Here is a 6,022-nt window from a genome sequence, read left to right on the forward strand (position 1 = left end):
TTGACTTATTTCGCTCAGCATAATACCCTGAAGTTCATCTATTTTTTAATCCTTTATTTAAATTCAATTTAGTTAACATATACTGTATTATTGGTTTCAGGGGTAGAATTTAGTGATTCATCAGTTGCATAGAACACCCAGTGCTCATTCAATCAAGTGCCCTCCTTAATGTCCATCACCCAGTTACCCCATCCCCCCAACCACCTCCCCTCCAGCAACCCTCAGTTTGTTTCCTAGAATTAAGCATCTCTTATGGTTTGCCTCCCTCTCATTTTCATCTTATTTCATTTTGCCTTCCTTTCCCCTATGTTCATCTGTTTTGTTTCTTAAATTCCACATATGAGTGAAATCATATGGTATTTGTCTTTCTCTGACTTAATGATTTTGCTTAGCATCCATTTTAATTGCTGTAGGGCAGGGGTTGTGGAACATCATATTCACTCATTTATGCTTTATCTACAGCTGCTTTCTCAGTGTTCTAGCAGGACTGAGACCACATGGCCCCAAAATCTTAAAAGACTTATTCGATCCTTTACAGAAAAAGTATGCCAAATCTATGAAAGAGCATTAGTTCTCAAACATTAATACTCAACAGAATCACATAAAGGACTTATTAAAACACAGACCACTTGGCCCCAGGCCCAAAATTTCTGAATAAGTAGGTACAGAGTGGGGTCCAATATTTGCATTTCTAACAAGTTCTTAGGTGATGCTACCAGTAGGGATAGGAGAACAATACTTTGAAAACCAATGCTGTGCAGTATTTATATGCAATTTATTCACCCACTGCACTACTGATAGACATTACAGTTATTTCTAATTTTTAGCAATTAAAAATGCCATTATTAACATTTGTGCACAAAAGTTTTAGTGTGCATTTATATGCATTTTGAAACTGAAAACACAGGCTTATAAACTACACATGTATAATAACCTCAACAGATACTGCCAAGCAGCTTGCAGAGTATGTGTACCAATTTATGCAACCATCACCCGTGTATGGGACTTTCCCATGTACAGTATCTCTAATATTTGTATTATCAGTTTTTTTCATTTCGTCCTTCTCATGAATGCCTAGGGGTATCTCACTGTGGTTTTAATTTTAATTATCTGATGACTAATAAGTGAAAAATCTTTTCCTATGTTTACCCTCCATTTGGATGTCCTCACATGTCTATGTTGATAATAAAAACTCTGAGGAAAAATCCCTGCCTTAGTCATAGGGATTCAGTCTATTTCCATTAAGTTAGATATTATTTATAGATTTTTGTAAATGCCCTTTATCAGGAAGTTCCCTTCTATACCTAGTTTGCTGAGGATTTTTTTTAACATGAATAGTTATGCAATTTTATCAAATGCTTCTATTGAAATAACAGTAAGTTTTTTCCCCGTTTTGTTAATAGATGAATTAAATCAACTGATGATTGATGTAACACACACCAGAAAAAAACTCCACTTGGCTCTCATATATTATCCTTTTACATATCTTGCTGGATTTAGTTTGCTAATATTTGTTTAGAATTTTTTAATCTATGCTTATGAGTGAAATTCACTTTAATTTTCACTTCTAATAATATCCCTAAAAGATTTGGATATCAGTGTTATCTTAGCCTCCTAAAATGCACTGTGAATTGTCCCCTCTTTTGCTATTCCACATAAGAACATATGTCAAACTGATACTAATTCTTTCAATGTTGGCAAAATTCACCAATGGAGCCATCTTGGTTTACAATGTTCTTTATGGAAAGGCTTTTAATTACACATTCAATATTTTTAATAGAATCAGATTTTGTATTCTGTGTCAGTTTTGAAAATATTTTTTTCCTATCATTTCATAAGTGTACTTATGGACATAAAGCTGTTTAGTGTATACTATTATCTTTTTATTTTTAATATGTGTAGGATCCACAGTGAAGTCCTCTTTATAACTGGAATTCTGATTATTTATATCACTCTCTGTCTTTCTCTGTCACTCATTTGGATGAATTTCTTGCGGGGTCTTATTAGTCATTTCAAAGTAATACTTTTGACTTTGTTGATCTTCCATGGCATATTTGTTTTCACTCTTATTTAATTTCCTCTCTTATCTTCATTATTTCCTTCTTTATACTTTCCTTTGGTTTAGTCTGCAGATCTTTTTCCAATTTGTTGGGATGGATATTTATATATATCATTGCTCTTCAATTTTAAAATCTTCTAACAGCTATAAAATTTTCCTCTAAATACACCTTTGGTTACATCCCACAAGTTTTTGTTTTTTTTGTAAGATTTTATTTATTTATTTGACAGAGACAGACACAGCGAGAGAGGGAACACAAGCAGGGGGAGTGGGAGAGGGAGAAGCAGGCTTCCTGCTGAGCAGGGAGCCCAATGCGAGGCTCTATCCCAGGATCCTGGGACCATGACCTGAGCCAACGGCAGACGCTTAATGACTGAGCTACAAGTTTTAAGATGCAACATTTTCATCCAGTTCAGTATATTTTATTCAACCTCTAGACTATGTAGAAGTGCATTAATTAATTTTTACCCATAAAGGTACTTTCCGGTTACCTTTTGATTATTGGTTTCAGGCATAATTTCTTTATGGTATTTAAATATGTATGGTTTCAATCCCTGAAATTTGACCCTTGTGTTATGGTCCAGTATACAAACAAATCTTACACATTTTGTAAATTTGCAGTTATCTATATATGTCAAATAAGTATTTGCTTTAAAAATCTCATAGGGACGCCTAGGTGGTTCAGTCAGTTAAGTGTCTGCCTTCGGCTCAGATCATGATCCCAGGGTCCTGGGATCAAGTCCCGCATCGGGCTCCTCGCTCAGTGGGGAGCCTGCTTCTCCCTCTACCTGCTGCTCCCCATTTGTGCTCTCTCTCTCTGACAAATAAATAAAATCTTCAAAAAAAAAAAAAAAAGGAAAGGAAAATATTGAATGCTAGATCCTGTATATGAAAAATCATACAGATAATTTTAGCACTAGGATGATCTCTTCCTCCACTGGACAGTGAATTTGCTCTTGGCAGGTGGCTAAGAACATTAGGAATTCTATATTCTTTTAACCCAACTGGAACTGAGAAAATTTTAAACTGGGCTTCAGTCCCTCAGATGCCTGATCTATTTCTGGTTTATCTTTACTTCTAAGATGTAACCCTTTAAGGTCTCAAGCAGAAAACCTGTAGGAGTTATCAGCGGGTTCTTCCTTGTTCTTGAATCTGGAGAAAACCCTGTTCATCTTCTCAGATTCTCAAGCCTGGCTCTTTCAGAATCAGCACCTCTCTACCAGAATAAAGAAATGTCTTTAGCAACAAAGCAGTCCAAAAATGCTGGGCTCATCTCCCTGGGTTTCCTTCTTGCAGATATAAGCCCTGTAGAACTTCACTTATTTAGATGTACCCCAATGCCTTCAAATGTATTTTGTTCATTCTTTTTAGGTGTTCTGCAAGGCAATTTGGTCAAAATTTCCTAGTCTGACATCCCCAGAAGTGACAGAAACAAACAAAAAAACCTCACTAGATTATAAATGCCTCAGATAAGATCCCTGCACTCCAAATTTTCTGTCTTCAATGCCTAGCACAGTGTGTGACACATAACTGTTATTCAATTTAGTGATGAACCAATGCCTTGAAGAATAATTCTGAGCAACTAAAGGAAATAAGAGAGCAGTATTATAAATGACAACATTAAATATATTTTCAAATCACAGAAACTTCTGGTCTGTCTCTTATTCCACATTCTCTTTACATATAACTTAATTCAGGACTCAGAATCACACAGTCACACTACTTCAACTGGCTTATGGATTATGTCCTTCCCTCCAGGTATTTTACCCTCTCTTCAGTCCATCTTCCACAGTTCAAATCCTCTGCTAAATATACTTCAAATTGCTCCTCATTTTCTAAAAGAAAAACTCCAATCTCCTTTACATGACATATAAAGCCCACAACTATATGACCCGAGGATATTTCATAAACTTATCTCCCTCCCTGTCTCCATTCTTATATCATGTATTTTAGCTATGCTATTTTCAGTTCCTCAAAAGTGTCATGCTGTTTTATGCCTCACAATTTTAAGGATATTGTTACCTTTGTTTAAAATATCTTCTCCCCACTGACAATCTGGTAAACTCAATCTTCTATTCAAAACTATATTCCAGAATCACCCCTGGGAAATCTTAGTAGACTTTTAGGAAGTTCTAATCAACTTCATCCTTTATATCACTACTTTTAACCTGCTATACGATTTTGGCACTCATCATCCTGCAGGGCAATTATTACACCTCTCTCCCATCCTGTAGGACAGGATGGGACATTTTTGGACAAAATTTATTTTAGTATTCAAAATTTTCAAGATGTTTCCTCCCAAAGCATATTTGATAACTTTTTATTTCTATCTTCTTTTTCAAAAAGTTTTATCTACTTAACCGATTTTGTATTCAGTTGAATTTAACAAATACCCATCTCAAGTACCAGAGATAGACAAATAAATAAAACAGTTAATATTTAAACTGCCTTAAATCTATTATTCCCAGCAAATCCATTTTAAGTGAAAAAACATGACAAGGGAGAGAAAGGAAGAATAAAACAGATGAGATGGCAAAGAGGTGCAAGGTCTCTAAACCTTCTATAAATTATAGCAAAAGCGTACCCGCCACATTAAATTACAAAAGAGAATACTGAAACTTGAAAGGAAAAACAAGATGTATCTTAGACTCTAAGTCTTCTGATCCATAATTCCACCACACTGCCCAAAATTATGATATTCAGGTAGCAAATAAATAAAGATCACCCACGCCCAAATAGCTCTGAACACATTTTCCATAAACTGTAAGGTTTTTTTTCATACATGTTTTTAGGCAAAGTATTTCTTATGGCTCCTCAATGTCTAATCTACACTTCTAGAAAAGGTAAAAATAATTTCAGTAATAGTCAGATAATACCTTTTCTCTTCAAAAGCAATTTACTTACTCTTCTAATGACCCAGAGAGTAACTGCCACGTCACTTAGTAAAACAGAGCACACAGTCAACAAAATGCATTTCTCCACCCCTCCAGTATATATATCCATTTGCAAGAGATAAAAAATACTAGTTTAGCATGATCTAGCTAAAAAAAACACTAGAATGAGTCAAGCAGACCAATCCCAGCCCAGCTTTTTGGTTAAAACAAGAATTATGGAGGCAGACTGTTAAGGTTTGAATACTGGCTTTAGTTACCATCTGTAAAACCAGAATAAAAATAGCACCTGCCTGATAAATAGTAAGTACCACATAAATGTTAGCTAATATAACAAATAATACTGCATTATCTTTTAATAGCTCCATCAGAGAGTCTAGCTAAAAGGCTATGTGTTAAAAATTGTAAGCATCATCAAGATGGCCAAAACTAGTGCTGCTTGTGCTGTTAATCAGTCCTCAGAACCCTTTAAGCAAGACAGATGTGCTTAAGCTAGGACAGAGGGCAACAAGCCTTAGTGATAAGAAAGATCTTTTTTTGTTTTTGTTTTGTAGACCTGTTGTGGTCCTCCTGTTCATTTCATTTCTTCACCATTTCCCTTGAGATAAATGTGAATCCTGCTTCTGTTTATATCCTCCTATACAAACTGAAATTGTGGGCTACAATCTCAACTTGTTACTAACTTGAAACTTAGCTTGCAGAGGGACGCCTGGGTGGCTCAGTCGGTTAAGCGGCTGCCTTCAGCTCAGGTCATGATCTCAGGGTCCTGGGATCAAGTCCCGCATCTCCCTGCTCAGTGGGAGCCTGCTTCTCCCTCTCCCTCTGCTTGTGCTCTGTCAAATAAATAAAATCCTGAGGGGTGCCTGAGTGGCTCCCTGAGTGGCTCAGTCGTTAAGCATCTGCCTTCGGCTCAGGTCATGATCCCAGGGTCCTGGGATCGAGCCCCGCATCAGCTCCCTGCTCGGCGGGAAGCCTTCTCTCCCTCTCCCACTCCCACTGCTTGTGCTCCTGCTCTCGCTATCTCTGTCTCTGTCAAAAAAATAAATAAATAATTTAAAAAAAAAAAAAAAAA

General features: G+C 36.3%; 1 protein-coding gene across 11 annotated transcripts in view; it reads right to left on the reverse strand.

Moving 5' to 3' along the window:
• Positions 1-6,022, reverse strand: part of MYO9A (myosin IXA) — a 271,185-nt gene that overhangs the window by 165,995 nt on the left and 99,168 nt on the right. The gene's annotated exons all lie outside the window — the stretch shown is intronic.

Source organism: Leptonychotes weddellii, chromosome 9 (genome assembly GCF_054177405.1).
Source record: "Leptonychotes weddellii isolate Sample4059 chromosome 9, ASM5417740v2, whole genome shotgun sequence".
Lineage (NCBI taxonomy): Eukaryota > Metazoa > Chordata > Mammalia > Carnivora > Phocidae > Leptonychotes > Leptonychotes weddellii.